The sequence below is a fragment of the Sarcophilus harrisii genome, chromosome 1 (genome assembly GCF_902635505.1).
Source record: "Sarcophilus harrisii chromosome 1, mSarHar1.11, whole genome shotgun sequence".
NCBI lineage: Eukaryota > Metazoa > Chordata > Mammalia > Dasyuromorphia > Dasyuridae > Sarcophilus > Sarcophilus harrisii.
In genome coordinates this window covers 104,308,659-104,325,812 of record NC_045426.1, presented here as the reverse complement: position 1 = coordinate 104,325,812, position 17,154 = coordinate 104,308,659, and the positions used below count along the sequence as shown (strand labels likewise).

At 35.1% G+C, this 17,154-nt stretch overlaps 1 protein-coding gene across 2 annotated transcripts in view; it reads right to left on the bottom strand.

Annotated features, from left to right (window-relative positions):
- The window catches only part of BNC2 (basonuclin 2), a 505,888-nt gene that overhangs the window by 349,021 nt on the left and 139,713 nt on the right, over positions 1 to 17,154 (bottom strand). The window lies entirely within an intron of this gene.

Below are 17,154 nucleotides of genomic sequence, written 5' to 3'. Positions count from 1 at the left end.
TGACCTTACACTTTTTCAAAAATTAAAAAAAAATATTAAATATGTACTTTTTAACGTCTAACACTTAGCACAGTTAATCACCAATATGTTGAAAAGTGCATAAAACAAAATGAGGAAAAGATCAAAAATGGAAAACAAAAAAAACCCCAAAAAACCTTTCGTTAAAGTTCCTGGATGAAACATACAATAAGCTTTTAAATCTTAAAAGGAAAGGAGGGGGGTTTGAATCAAAGAAGAGAAAAATAAATATATAAATAACCCTAAAAACATAGTAAAAGGAAAACTCCATTTTTCATTCAAGATCTCTTTTTTTCTACATGATAAAACCAAACCTTGATAGCACCCAGTATTTAAATTAAGCCAATTTTAAATCAAAGAGCCTATTTATTAAATCCGATTATCTATTTTATCTTTTATGAAAAAGCAGAAGATACACTATGCATAAACACTGCAACTTCAAAAATGTAAAGCTAAATTCATGCCACCTCATAAAAGTAGTCAGCAAGAAAAAGCCATCCTTCCTCAACTTAAAATGTAAGGAACATTAATCTTCTACCACCTACAAATATAGAGGACAAATGTACCACTCTGCCTGCTTCTTCTTAACTCAAGAATAACAATAAACCTTACTCTCTGAAACAACAAAAGAAACAGAAAAAAGCTTCAATGGTAGCTCTGTGTCATTAGTGGACAATGAGAAAAGATGAGAAAACGTACACTATGTTGACACAAATGTGCCTTCCCTTCTAGAACCGACATCTCCTGAAAGCTTTTCTGTTAAACTTCCCTCCAGTTCACCACCATTAAGCACAAAAAAAGTCTCAAAAGCAGCAAATTCAATATCTGAGAGGAAACAAACAAGAACCCAAAGAGTTGTTGCCTTAAAATATATTAAGTCCACCTGTGGTCAATAAAAATATTCTGGGGGGGGAGAACCCCTATGAGTCAATTGTGCCAACAGTGACTGTACCGTTACAGCTAGCTATTACCCACTTAAACTCCCTCTAAAATTTGCTAGCCTCTTGATTTCTGAAGTGGCACTCAGTGCCTCAGTCAAGCTGCCGGCTCAGCTCCTGACCTTCCCACTAATGGCTGTTATTTGTGGGAGGCTTAAGGACACTGTCAATAGTAGGCTTCCTCCTCTCTCTTCTCTTAACACTCTCTCTCTCTCTCTCTCTCTCTCTCTCTCTCTCTCTCTCTCTCTCTCTCTCTCTCTTTGTTTTTTTCTGTTTCTGTTTTTTTTCCTCTCTGTCTGTTTCTTCTTTTCTGTCTGTGTGTCTCTCTATTTTTGTCTTCTGTCTGTCTGTCTGTCTGTCTCTCTCTCTACCCCCTCCTCTCCTCCCATCCACCCACCTTTCTGTCCAGTATGCCTTCTCCTACATAACGAAAGCATCTTATAACAACTACCACCACCCATCACCAGCACCACCAGCACAAAATTCAACTGGCATGCAGCAGCAAGCACCTGCAGTAATAGACTCTTTTATTAAAACTGTTATTCTGCAAGACTTGAAATTCCCCATGGACTGGGCCATGTCAAAGCCGATATAATTAACTAGAGGCTCAGCAACGGATCAATTACCAGACAAGCAAGTGATAGTGAAATCAATGAAAGATCATCAGCCACATTATCAGTGTTGCAACTCATTAGGGTAAAACTGAGAAATGTGCTCAAAGCGAGCCCAAGCAAGGTGGCATTACAAAACAAAGGGCTAATTTGGAGACCCTGCTGTGAACAATCTGTAACAGAATTAGCCTTTTTTCCCCCTAAACTGCACACTTCTGTAACTAAATGTGACAGACTGAGAGAAGCAGTTTATTAAGACACCAACTCCAAGTTTATTTAGTTCATAAACTCTCTCCTAGAAAATCAATAGAGTCTGGGCAGGGTTATTAGGCTGACTAGCTAATACATCCAAATCTGGTCTTCTCAGCCAGCAGCCTTCAAAAAAAAAAAAAAAAAAAAAAAAAAAAAGGTATCTGCCAATGACAGGCAAACTAAGCTTTTAGACACTAGTTTTGAGATCAATCTATGATCTATTGGAGATAGACCTACTATGTATTATCACATACTTAGGACTGGCTTGTCACATTATAGTAAACCTAAAAAGATGAATATACAAATACAACTATTCTTTCTCCTCTATGATAGACTAGCACCTGGTAAGCAGGTTTGATCAAAGTCTTATTTGGAGGTAAAGTTAACAAAGAGGAGAGCTTTTGTGTGTTTCCAGGTGCATAACTCCAATAAATGTGTCCAAATGACTAAAATTTCAACCTTCATGAGATCCTTCTCCCTCCACCCCCCCCCCAAATTAAGCATATGCACACTGAGCTTAGCATCATTTCAAATCAAGTTTTTCAAAAAATGAAAATCCAGTATCTCCAAATGTATCCAAATTCAACATTAGAACTCGATACTAGTTCCCCAACTATAACATACTATGCAAATTACTCTAAGCCTAATTATTATTTCTCCTCTAACAAAAGAAGGGGGGAAAAATGGGGGGGGGGAGAATAGAGAAAAGAAAAGAAAAAGGAAAGGAATAGAAAGAAATGAAGAGGAAAGGAAAGGAAAGGAGAAAGAAGAGAAGAGAAGAGAAGAGAAGAGAAGAGAAGAGAAGAGAAGAGAAGAGAAGAGAAGAGAAGAGAAGAGAAGAGAAGAGAAGAGAAGAGAAGAGAAGAGAAGAGAAGAGAAGAGAAGAGAAGAGAAGAGAAGAGAAGAGAAGCCTCTTAGGAGCATAGGTACAAACCATACTCCAACAAGCAGAAAAAAGATAAATGGCTTCTGAGATTTTCCTTTGGCTGTATAGTCTGGATCATGGAATAATGTTCACTGAATATTTTGTCTGGAACTATTTAAGGAAAAGTTCCTTAAAGTGCCACAGGAAAAATTTTATGTCCAAAAGAATCGATTTTTTTTTTTTTTTTTTTTTTTTGCTACTCTGGCTTTCACACAGATTTCCTTACTCAATAATTTTTCAGATTAAAAAAATGCAGACATTAAAGCAAGCAAACTAGTTTTCCCCTCAGACAATGCATCTGACCTAAAATAAGAGGTGTACCCTATAAATGTGTAATAATACCCACAGTCACTGAAAACACTATGGAAATGGAAATGTATCTATCTCAAGAATGAAATGCACAGTTATTATGTGAATCACAAACCAAAAAAAAAAAAAAAAAAATGCCACGAAGATATTTTACAGTATTAAACTAAATAGTGAAAAACTAAAAAGGAGCAAACAAACAAACAAACAAAAACTTGCTGAAAACTTTAACTCAATCTCTGAATGTTCACATAAAATAAAAAAGGATACTTTAGAAATATTCCATCAAAGGGGAGAAAATTTTAAAATTTCAAAAATTTTACTTTCCTTAAACAAAATTATAACCTTTAAAATAATTTCTTATTTTACATGGACTTGATTTTTAAATGACAGAAAACTAATATTTTCCCTTTTTGCCTAATCATTGAACAAATGCCATATTAAAATGTTCAAATATACTATGCTTTATATTTTCTTTTAAATTTTCAACAATCTGTAAAATAGTTATAGGTGTATTTATTCTAAGCCTATGGTCTTAGAAAATAATCCAAAAAAGTATAATTACTGAAAAAATGTATTTCTTAAATGTTCATGCTTATAATTATGTATTTACCCTCAATGAGGTGAAATTAGTTGGAAAGAATTTGCATTTTGGTTAAAATGAGCTAACAAGACTATAGGGAAACAATACAATTTAATCAGCAGGGCAAGAAAGAGTTTCCCTTCTAAGTTCTGCAAGCAAAATTCCCACAACTAATCCTTTTAAAATGTTAGTGATCTTTACAGTATTTTGAGTTGGTGAGCAGTAATGTGTTTTCTATTTTTATTTCATTTTCACATCAAGGAATTTTCTATATACTCATTCATACTGGAAGTAAGCAAGTAAAGAACTGCTTCATTTGTTCTAAATATAATTATATACTTTCTGGTAGTTATGAATTACTTGAGAAGACAGTTTGGCACAGTGGATAGAGTACAACCTTGGAATCAGTGAGAGCTAGATTCAAATTCAGTCTCTCATACATATAGGTTTTAGTACTCTGGGCAAATTACTTAACCTTTCACTTCCCCAGGTAATTTATCTTAAGACCTTAAATTTAACAGCAATGCTAGATCTGCAGTTAGCTGCAGTTTCCTTACTAGAAATTATCTATACAATAAACTCACAGGCTTAAACTAAATATATTCATAAACATGTATATATGTATACATGCATGTATACGTAAGTGCTCACCTTAAGATTCTGGTCTTTCTCCAAGGCATGAGGCCATAGCTTATTGTCTATTATTACGTTATATATGTTATATATGTTATGTTATATATGTTAATATGATTGCTTTCAAAAACAAATCTTATATTCATTGCACTGAAATGCTACTCAGTATTTCCATTTCTCAATGAATGCTAATAGGTAATATTACTCAGGAATAACATGAAATGAACATAAAGGAATGTACAGTTGAGGAACTCAGCTTTGAAAACTCTTCTAGATCTACCTTTGATTTATCATATAGTACCTGTAATTCCCAGAGTTCAATCTGCTACAACTGTTAACAGATTCTATAATCCAGAATGACAGTAAACTACCCTTTCCTCTTCTTTTATTCACAATTTCTTTTTGAGGCTCAGTTAAGTACATAGCTGGGTTAAAGATCAGTGGTTTTTCATGTGACATGCTCTGGTATTCATCTAATGGCTTGTCAGGACAAAACTGTCCCTGTTCTTGCCAAAATAATAAAAATGACTCTCCACATCGCATGACAATCAGCCCTTCCTTATGGCGAAACAACTCAAGCTTATGTAATTAACTTGTTTTATAGATTTTTTTTTTTAAATAACTGACATTATGCCAGGAAAGAGGACGCAATTCTCAAAGGAGATAAAAATTCTCACCACCACCCCCCTCACTCACTAAACCAACATGTGCACTAGTTTCCTATCAAATCAGACTTACTTATTTCCTAAAGATAATGCTGAAGTTACAAATATGTATTGCATCAGAGTGGATAAGTTAATACGTGCAAATTATGCAGAAGCAGCCGGCTGGGCACAGTCACAGACAGAGGTGGGGGATTCAATTGAGGAAATGTCATTTTTCTTGAGAACAAAGTATGGGACTTGCTTTGCAACATCTGTTGGGCTGTGTGAAATGTTAACAGATGTCTTAAGTGAAAAAAAAAAAAAAAAAAGAGGAAGAATTAATAAAGGAAACCTCCTCTAAACAGATAATCCACCCAAATTTCCATATTCCCAAAGAAAAAAATTTGACAGCAACATTTTTTTTCCCCTAAAAAAATCTGCTATCGTTATTTTAAAGTTTTCTTTTCTTTGTGAAGCTGAAAAAGAAGACTTCTGACTTTATTTTTTCAAAAAGGGAGGTGGGGAAAATCTACCAGCCACTTCATCCAAGCTTCCCTCAATTTTGAGCCTCATGATGAATAATCACAAAATAACCTATACTAACAATCTCTACTTGATTCACATATGTAATTTACTGGAAGGAGACTAGGAAATACATATTGTACAGAAAGAGAAATTTCTTTTACAGTGACTTTTTCCTCCAAAAAAAAAAAAGTGCTGATCTTTTGTTTTTAAATCACCTTCATTTCAATATATATTCCTCATCCCACTCCTTTACTCTTGCAAACCATCTCTTAAAACAAAGAATGAAAAAGGATATGGAAGAAGCAGGGAGGAGGGGAAGTGGTTCAGCAAAACTAACAAGACATCAACTGAGTCTCCAAATGGAGACAATACTCTGCTCTGATGAACTCCCCCAACTAAGTGAAGAAAGCTGGGAGAAGCATTTTCTCACTTCTTCACTCAGACCAAGCTTGGTCAAAATTATGTAAAATTCAAGTTCTTTTTCTGTGTCTTTTCTGTTTACACTATGGTAATCTTGTCTACTTCTTTGGCTGGTTCTGCTTTCTTCACCCTTCATCAGTTAATAAAAGTCTACTTAGGCAAATCTTAATTCTTCATATTCATCACTTCTTTTGCCACAGTAATATTCCATTACATTTAGATGCCATGAATTCTATAGCCATTCCCTGAGTTAGTGATGGCCTATCTTGGTAAAAGGAGGACTGTGAAGATTCTCTTACAGTCCAAATGGCAATCTTCCTAACAATCAGAAGTTCACCAACAATCTTTGAAAATGTATACCATACATTACTAGATTTTTAGCACCTTTTGAAATGAAGATTTTTTTTAATAAGAATGAATAGTCAAGGCAACACATTTATTAAGCACTTTGTGCCAGGCATTGTGCTGAATACTGTCTTAATAATCCAAAATGTGTTTCTCTTGGAAATAAAACAATCCATGACCATTTATTAAGTACTTACTATGTGCCAGACACTGTGCTAAGCCTGGGTTTACAAAGAGACAAAAGACAATTCCGGCCTTCAAGAAATCTGGGGGGGAGGGAGTTGGAGAAAGATGATCCAACTAGCAAATAAATATATACAAAGCAACAAAAGGATAAATGGGAAATGATGAACAGAGGAAAGGCACTAGAATTAAGAGCATTTGGGAAAGGCATGCAGTAAAAGTTGGGCAAACAACTTTCATTTTTTAAAAACTATTTCTTATAACAGTCAAACCTATCTATCATGAAGATTTTTTGAGATTTCTTTTTTCCACCCATTCTACCGGTTTTTATATTTGAGAGAACTCTAATAGGATTGGTTTCTAGGTCAATGGCTCCTCCTTGTCACTGAATTTATTAGATAATTTACCCATATATGAGCATCATGTTATGATAGTTTTTATAAATGTGTATGTTTTTCAACTTCTTAATCAAATCTGGTGACTAGTCCTGGTTTGACTCACTAGTCCGAACAAATAAAATATCTGCAAATCCTTCTTTTTGGGGAGTAGGGTGGAAGGAATGGAGAATCTCTGCGATCACTTCTCTCAAAAACCTCTAGGCAGAAATACACACCAATTATCAGCTTATGGATAGGCTGATCCAGAAGGCACCTAAGTGTTCTCATAAATCAAGCAAGTATGAAAAGATAGGAATTTCTGTTTTCATATCTGACTGTGGTTATAAATTACCCACTCTTCACTCCTGCTGTTTAAGGAACCATGTAAAAACTTTACATATTACCTCATGTTTACATCTACACATTCTCCAGGTGACCTTGGCAGCCAAAGGGCTAGCCATTTCAACATCTGGGAACCAAAGCCAGAACCCCATATAGATATCAGGGGGCAAGGCTACAGCCAAAAATGAAGGCAAGACATGTAGGATCATCCTTAAGAGTATTCCTGATGTTTTATTAGCCAAAACTACATCAGGTTCTGAGTCTTCAGACGAAATTTACTTCAGAGCAAATTTCAAATACAAAAGACATTGATACATCCTAAATCACAGCCTCTGTGTGGGCTTGATACTTAATAAATGAATTCTTGTTGTGGCAGTCTAAATCGAAATGTGCACTTATGCAGTGTGTACTTAAAAAAACATACCACCCTATTCATTTTATGACCTTTGATCAATGAGAGGAAGAGTCCTTAACAATAAAAGACATGAAGATGACACAGGTCTCAATTACTGTAACAGAGAGGTGGTAGACATATCTCATGAATTAGCAGCAATGTCAAAGTAAACATCACCTAGATACTTCACTGTACTCTCTCCAAAGAGGGACATGGGCATTGATTGACACATTTTGTGTTGGCACTGAATTGGAAAAGGGTTGTGATATAGCATCTGTTGACAGGCTAATCAGTTGTTTAGCTTCTCAGAAACACATAAGGGAAATATTCTATTGTCAAAAAACTCTGCCCCATTTTGATAGGCTGAAAAGATTTTGGTAAGGTGAAGTGAATAAAGCAGTTTTACCAAATGTAAGTAAAATGATGAATGACTCAGAAGCAAGGCATGCACAAATGCAAAGGCAGAAATGATTTTCATCATCTTAGGTTGGTGTGAAATTCTTGCCTACAAAGATCAAACATGTTAGCTTGTTTGAGTTCAAGGAGAAAAAAATGCTTTAGAGATACTTTAGTACTATCCTCTCAGGAGTATTAGAAAGAGTAGTTTCTCCCAGGCAACAAAGAGTCTTTTTTTTTTAAGTCTTCAAAAGGAAGGAAACTGTGGGAACACTTCCTTGAATGAACTGTGAAATCAGATTGAGGAAGGTATGGTGCGGATTTATTATGAGATAACTATGGTGGGGTACAAGGAATCCTCCTAGAGACTATTATTATCAAGCCAATTTCTATAGTTCTTTCTTTCTAAGATAAGTGGACGTAGAAACCTATTGCCCTAGAGAAGTTATCATAACAGGATAAATTCAATATTTAAGTTGCTATCAGACAGGCAGATTCATAAATACAGTAATATCACATTTCATGACAGCATTAGGCTATTTAAGCTTTGTTGTATAAATGGAAAGCAATTTCTACAATTTTACACAGAAAAGAATATAAAGTATGGATGATATCCTCTCAGGTATGATTTGTAAAACTTAAAATAATTTTTTAAAAGAATGAAATTCCAACCTACTTAAAATCCCAAATCACCAATAAACCCTGGAGAAAATCACATGTCTACATCTTAAAACAAAATATTTCATTTGTAAGGATTGAGAAATTAAGATAAAACAAATTAAGAATATTCTTATTTCTTTAAAAGATTTCACAAATAATAAATATAAGTGAATGAAGCAAATAAATACCTAAGCAAAACCTAAATAGTCCAATGGATTCCCCATACCTAGCTACCTTCTCTGGTTATATATAATTAAATTCTCTTCTATTAAAAATCTATGACTAACAATGGTCATTTTTTTCTCTGGAATATTTAGAGTTGAATAAAGCAGCACTCATATAGAATAGGATTAAAGATTTAGAAGTATGATAGACTTTAGAAAGCATATTGTTCAACCCTTTCATTTTACAGATAAAAAACTAGAGTATATTATTTGCCCAAAGACTTGTATCTTGGACAGACTTTGAACACAGGTCTTTCTGAGTCTATGTCCAACACTATTATGCACTGCATTGGGCTAGGGAAGTAGATTTTAGAAGGCTACTCAAAGAAAAGGATAGACTTGATAAGAAATAAGAATACAAACAACATTCCTCACTCCTTTTAAGTATCAACACATGCTCCGTTTTCATTAAAATTTTCTAGGTTTGCTCCAATTCATTCTACATGGCATTACTACATAAATGATCATATGTCTGTAGGGAGAGGAGATAACATAAACACTATAAAATTATTTTTTAAATATATCATATTTATTATCAGATACCAACCTAAAGATGCGTCAAATACAGGTCCAGAAAGCATCTGTCTCTCTGTGTAAAACTAAGTCCACTTAAATGTGGAGATGTTTAACACCAAAAGATAACTGCACTGCATACAGTGAAGTGCTTTTTTAAAAAAAACTACCACAATTTAAGAAAATCTATAGAAGGACATCAGTATTATGATATGTATCAGTTGTAGAGAGACCCATACTAAAATAATAATGATAATCACAGACTCTAAGAAATAAGAAGCATTAGCTCTTAGTATATCAGTGATTAATCTTTTTAAATGACTTTCATAAGAACTGCAATGAAAATGTATTATAACTTTTTGCACTTTCAATCCATAACATTCATTAACACAGACAGAAATCATCAAGTATTTGAAGCATTTATTTTAAGAATGGAAGCAAGTATAGAACCAGATCTGAACTCATGTTTCTTGACTCCAAATCCTGTGCTATTTTCTTTTTCACAAAGCTCCGTATAGTTGGTACACTATTTCTCATAGCAACAACACTTGCATCATCAGTCCTAGGGCTAAGAACCGAAATGAGATTATTCTATGGGATGACATTTGAGTATTCTACAATCTAGACTGACTCTTCCCTACCTGAGAATAAAGGAAAGGCTATCAATAGAAGATGCTGAATCATGGAATAAGAACTAAAATAAGTCTGATTCATTAAAGAGTGACAGAAACAGAAAATGACATCCTTGTCAAACCAGGATATCAGAATCACAAGAATATGGGGAAGAAAATGACCAAAGATGATCCAGATGATCCAGAATCAAGTCTCTGCAGGAACATAAGTGTCCCAGAGAGTTTCCTCAACTTGATAACACAACTTTTTTCATATATGTACATGCATATTATTATAACGATATTCCTTCTAAATTTCTGGCAGCTGGATAGTTATTATCACTGTTGACCACAATTACCCTGTTAAGAAAACAGCAGTGTCTAAATGGTGGACCCTATGTCTCATTCCTCACTCCTCCCTTCTAAAATTTGCACACATAAACATTTCAAATTGAATTAGCATGGCTGTTAACATAGAAATCTAATCGATACTTAAAATTTTCACTTTTTTTTTTCTTTTTAGAATTGATTTCCCACCCACTGGTACCATTTTAAAGTCATGATTCATACCATAAACATCTATGGACCTATATATTATGTTTAAGGCATTACTGCTACACACTATGCTAAGCATCTTAGAGGATATGAAGATAAACAAAGCAGTTCTTATCTTCAAGGAATTTACAATCTAGTGGGGAAGGTAATACACATATGTAAACACTGATGATACAAAGCAGAATTTGATCATTGTTACACAAAAGATATCCTCCTCCTCCCACCACCACCCCAAGCCTCCCAAAAATAGGAATTTAGAGGGAATGATCATTTCCAACTGCAATAATTATGGGAAATCTCAACCTGAACTAGATCTTGAAGTGTGGGTAAGTTTTCAGTGGACAGGGACAAGGAGAAGACATTATAGATGAAGGGAATATAATAAAACATCACAACAGGAAAACATAGGAATATATTTGAACCAGCCAATAATTTGGTGCATTTAAAAGAACAACGTAGAAGAAGCTGAAAAGTCAACTTACAGAGGTTCCTAAATGCCAGATTTAAAAAGCCAGAACCTCAGTTGATAGGAAATAAGGAGCTATTGAAAACCTAAGAAGGAGGTTGAAATTTTCAGTCATGCTCTAAGGAAAATTCATCTGGAAACAGAATGCTAGGGTGGAGTGCAGTGGGAACAGGTTGAAATCAGAATGAGTTAGGAATCTAAGTATCCAAGCAAAATATAACAAAAGCCTTACCAAAGTTGGTTGCAGTGAAAATGAAAATGACAGGATCACTTTCAGAAATATCATGGATATAGAGGCAATTTTATTGTTTGTTGGTTGGTTTGTTTGTTCAATTGTTTTAATTAAATACAAGTCTTAATGACCCTATTTGGGGTTTTCTTGGCAAAGATACTAGATATTAGAATGATTTGCTATTTACTTTTCCCGCTCATTTAGATGAAGAAACAGGCAAACAAGGTTAAATGACTTACTTAGGGTTAGATAGTTAAGCATCTTCAAAGCTAGATTTGAACTTATGAAACTCTCTCTCTTCCCAATTCTAAGCTCTGTGCTCTATCTACTGCACCACCTAGCTGCCCAGTGAAACTGATGAAGGAAGTTATTTAGTAGTATCTAATTCTTAGTGATCCCATTTGGGATTTTCTTGGCAAAGATACTAGAATAGTTTGCCATTTCCTTCTCCAACTCATTTTATACTGAGGAAAGTGAGGCAAACAGGACTTAAATGATTACCCAGCATCATACAATAAATGCTTGAATCTATATTTGAACTCTAATCTGAGTACAGGCTCAACAATCTACCATACTACCTAGCAGGAATAGAACCAATCTGATAAGCTGGTTAGATGTGGAGCACAAGGAAAAAGGAGGCGTCAGATCCAACTTAGACAGCTGAGAGAATGGTGATGTAAACAAAAATAAGGAAGTTGGGATGGAGAAATGGCTTTAAATGGAATAAGATGATGCATTCTTCCTTGGACATGTTGAAATCTGAGGTGATAACAAGATACCTAAGCTTACATGGTGAGACTTGTGCTAGTATGCAGATAAAGTATACAGTGAAAAGAAATGAGAGGTTTATCATGCATAAATGCCAGATTTTAAAGAGAAAAAGCATGACTGATAAAGAACAAGGAGAGACAGGAAACAAACTATTACAAAACAGTATTATTAAAGCCAATGGAAAAAGCAGTATCCAATAGAAGAGGTAGTTACCACCATTCAATAAAGCAGAAGTTTCAAAAGGGATGCAAAAAAAGGAAAGTCCATTGAATTTGATAACTGAGCGATCACCAATGAATCTCTGAATCATTAGTTTCACTGGCAGATATGGGAAGAAGGGAACAGAAATGAAGATAGATGAATTAAGAATAATGGTAAGACAGAAAACAGCAAAAGAAGGGAGAGAATGGCAAAATATATACAGTATCTGCAAGAGATTACAGAATCCAGAGAAGCTTTGGAGTTCCTGCTTGTTTGTTTTTAATACACAAAGATCTGAAAAGATCCATAGGCAAAAAGGAAGAAATCAAAAGGATAATGAAAATGCAAAACTATAGAGGATAACTGATGAATCAAAGTCCTAAAGAAGCAGGAAAGAAATGGAGAGATCAAGAGAACATGTTCTAGGGAGATTTTAGCACCAAGAGAAGGAGCCATATAATTTTCTGAAACAAGAAAAATAAGAACGAGAGATGAAGATGCAAAGAGTTTAGGATGTTTTTTTCTCAGGGAAGCTGATTGTTGTCATACCCAGAGAGTAACAGGAAAATTGAAAAAAATTTGAAATAGTTCCTGAAGAAAAAGTGACAGGGAGTCAAAAAAGAAGAAAAACTGAAAAATAACAGATCATTAAGGGAAGACTTAGAGAAGGTTAAATAATATGGAATGATCATCTAAAGAAATATTTGGCATCCCTAGAATGGAAACAAAGAGAATACAGGTAGTCTTGGTTACCCTGATTTGGTGACTGATAAGGTAGGGATATTAGAAAGTACCAGAGAATATCAAGACTTTGACAAGGTCATTTTTTTAAATGGCCGTCCATAGAGTCTAGGTTGGCTATCAAGGCAAATAAAACTAGAAGGAGAATCTAAGAAAAGAAAAAGTTGACTAGAGTGTAGGATGAGGGCAAAGAAGAGATTCCATGAGAAGAAAGAACATTGTTATCAGAGTACAGAATCTAGTTAAGAGATGAAGCAATTAAAATTCAGGAACCGTTTACTTAATTAAAACAGAGTAGAACATAACTTTAAGGTATATGTCATGCTATGTAAAATCTCATCATAAACTATTGCCTTTAGAAATCATTCCTATAAAATTAAATGATTGGTTCCTGCAAAGAACACAAGGAAAGATATTATTCAAATTATTTAATCATTATTCCCTTCTCAATTTTAAATATGCCCTCCACATCCTACCTACAAATCTTTCACAAGCAAATAAAATAAGTTTTAAAAAAGGAAAAATCATAATTCTGTATGCCACATGACATGAATGAGTTTCAGTGACTAGGAAAGTCATTTCATTGCAAATGTGCAGCCAAGATTGGGATAGTTAGCTTTCACTAATTATTATGTGATTCATCGTCTAGAGTTGCCCAGTGTCACAGCCATTCTCAGGACAATTAGTGAGAGCTGCATTAGCAGGAACTCGGCACTCTCTGTCTCTCTTTACTCTAGAGAACAGGGAAATGATGAGTTGCATCACCTGGCCAGGAGCAGCCGCCGCCACAAAGTCACCTTAGGGACTTGGACAAAGAGATTCATCTGCAGCCTTGGCAGCCACTAAAGCATGCCTTTCTAGCAGCCAGTCATACTATAATCCACTGGCACAAAGTCCTTTTATTAAGGACCATTGTCTAAGTGACCTGTCATAGAGCTTTATAAAGCAGCATTAATACCATGGGCCAAAATGAGATTGATCTTTGAGCTTCATGGTCTCCTCTTGTCAACAGTGCATTATGAAACCAATACTAAATACTTTATAAACAGGTCTCCCTACAGTGTATTAGAAGAACAGTGCATATTTCATGCCCCATAGTTAGGTAGCCACATATCCATCAGACTAACAAATAATTTAGTAGGTGCTCAGAGGTACAATAAGAGTCAATAAACTAACTTCTTGATACTTACAAGCCACTTTTTCTTTTGAAAATATGCCTGAACAAGAGATAGCTCACTAACTAAAAAGGGTGGATGGGGAAAACAAGGGGTTATCTAAACTAAAGTAGAATATAATGAAGTAGCAAGGGCAACCCACAAAAGTGGAGAAAATTCCCATGGATTTGGAAACCTCAAGAGTGGAACTGCAATCAAAAGTTTGGATTACTAAACTCACACACAAAATGCACCACCCTCCACACTCATTTCCTTTCCCTATGTATAGATTTCCTAGCCCTACTATCCTGGGATAGAGCCCAGTAAAAGAACAAACAGTAGAAGCATTTCTAACATATTTCTATTCAAGCCAAGCAACAACCACCCATAATGTGATCTGCACTTTGAATATACAGTATCGTAAGAGGACACTATTCCTGACATAGGTATAAGTTGGAATTTTCAAGAAGCCAAAACTGGATTGGTATATCTTTAAAAAACAAACAAAAACTAAACTAAACTGAAGTTTAGTTCTTACTATTCCCTCTTTGCATGACATGGATTCCCATGTAGGTTCAAAAATCATCAGACCACACCCCAAACCCCTATGATAAGAAACTGTTAAAGGACAAATTCTAACAATTTGAAACTGAAATTTCTTCAGCTGGAAGTATTTGCCAAACTCTCCTTGGCATGGACCTTTGTATAGTCTTGTGGGTGCCATGGTTTCACATATTGGCCACATTAATACAGGATAGCAAGCATCTCTAGCCCACAACTGTGTGCTCTCCAGCCCCAAAGCACCCACAGAACCAATGCCAATGCAAACCACTCTCTCCATCCCACATCAGAACCACACTGGTTTTTTCTAGGAGCCAGAGGCTGAGAGATACAGTCCTGAAAGGAAGGTTTTGAGCTCTTTCCATTCACATGATGGGTACAGCGTGTTGGAGGAATATGTTGCCAAAGGAACTTTTTTAATCCACACTAAGGAATAAACCAGAAATCGGTTTATGGTGTCAAACGGATTCCCAAATTTCCCCATGGGAAAACCTGAAATGGATAAATATATGCATTTTTAAATGTTCTGTTGTCTTTTTCTCTCCAAATTTATCTAGCTTTCCAAAAATAAATAAATGGTACTTGTAAGCTAGGTTTCTTAATGGGTTTAAAAAAAAATTAATATGGAAAAGCAAAAGAAATGGTACCAAAAGGAAAATATAGGGAAAAGTTTGATTTCACAGCATTTCCTCAGAGCTTTACCCAGAAGTTAAGATCTAAGTAGTGTTGATTTGGTAGCATATTGGAATACTATTTTCTTTCATTTCTATTGATACTATAATTGTTACTAAAAGAATCTGATGGAATCACTGAACTTTATATGTAGTAGTGGCATTCTATTCTAGTACACATTCTAAGTCAAGAGAGTTAGGCTCAGACTACAAACTGCAAAAGACAAGGCCAATGAACCCAAGAGTTTTTATTAAAATAATCTCTCCCTTGGGGATTTTCTACTCTCTCCAGAGGGAATTATTCCTGATATCCATGCATGTTTATCTGTGAACCAGGAGTGGTCACTCTCCTAGAGCTGGGACTTTTACCATATGTAGGGCTTAACCAGAGCTACAAAAGATAAACAGGTTTTTGCCCTTGGACCAAGAAGTGGTGGTCCCAAAGGTCTAGGATCTTAATCTTCTGCGAAAGGGGGATTATTCAAATAACCACACAATCCACCCTGAGATACCATAAAGCTGCTTGGCAAGCCTAGCTAAAGTTCTATCAGAAAAAAAACAAAGTCTTATCCAATGTGAAAGCATACCTCAGCCCAACACTTTGTGTTAAACAGAACCCACTTTTTTTAACTTGCTAAATGATATCATTCATAGTAATCAAATAATGGAAGCAACAGCTGTAATTCATATCAACTCGTATTTATATTGTGTCTACTGTGTACAAGGTGTTGTTTTTTCCTACAGAAAAAGAAAATGGAAGATTATCAGCAACATTATCTAAAACAGCAAAAACCCTTGGAATAAGATGCAACTGAATCTCATAACCCAAAAGCATCTATACATAAAACTGCAAGCAAGACAACAATGAGCAGAAACCTGAACCAATTTGCCTACATTTCTATATCAAACTAATTTCATCATCATTGAAAGTGGAAATTCTATATTTAGATCCTAATACCTCAATAGTGATATTAAATGTAATAAGTAGAAAAGGAGAAGATTCGTGTCTAAAGAATCTAAGCAGTTCTGATGGAATCCACTTGGTACTTTGGTTCCTGCTTATGTATTGGACAGAAAATAAGCACACTGAAAAACAAAAACAAAACCCACTGGAATAGAGATTTCTAAAGAAGAGAAAACCATCAGGAAAAATCAGAAAAAGAAGAGAAAGGCAATTGTTGTAGAGCAGGATACCTGAAATAAACTGAAAGCTAAGTGTACATGGCAATGTTATATGAAATGCTATAGAAACTGGAGGAGCAAAAGCCAAGACAGCTAGAATGAAATTCTGGCATGGGCATGCTACACAGAAAGGGGGCAAGCCTAGACTTCAAAAAGAAGCTGTTCTTCATCAGAGTTCAGTCATTTCAATCATGTCCAACTTTTTGTGACCTTATTTGAGATTTTCTTGACAAAGATACTGAAGTAGTTTGCCATTCTCTTCTTCAACTCATTTTACAGAGGAGGAAACTAAGGCAAAAAGGGCTTAAGTGACTTGCCCAGTGTCACAAAGCTAGTTAAGCATCTGAAGTCAGTTTTGAACTCAAGAAGATGAGTCTTCCTGACTCCAGGCCCAACACTCAACACTGTATCAACTAATTGCCTTCTCTTCATTAAGGCAAGCAACTCCACTGATATAACTGGCACCTCATTTAACAGTTTTTGAGATTATTTTGCTGAGACTGTGACCAGCCCTCACAGTTAGTGGAGGGAATTTCTAGGGGAGGAAGTATGGAGGCGAAAAAGGAAAGGTGAAGAGGAAGGAAGAAAAAGAGAAAAGGATTTAAAACAGAGAATGTTATAAGACGATACATATAGATGTTATCCTGTAAAAGGTAAAATCCAACTGGTTAAAAAAAAAGGCTTTTCTTGTCCATTTATGTAGGTTTAACGTAAGCCTTT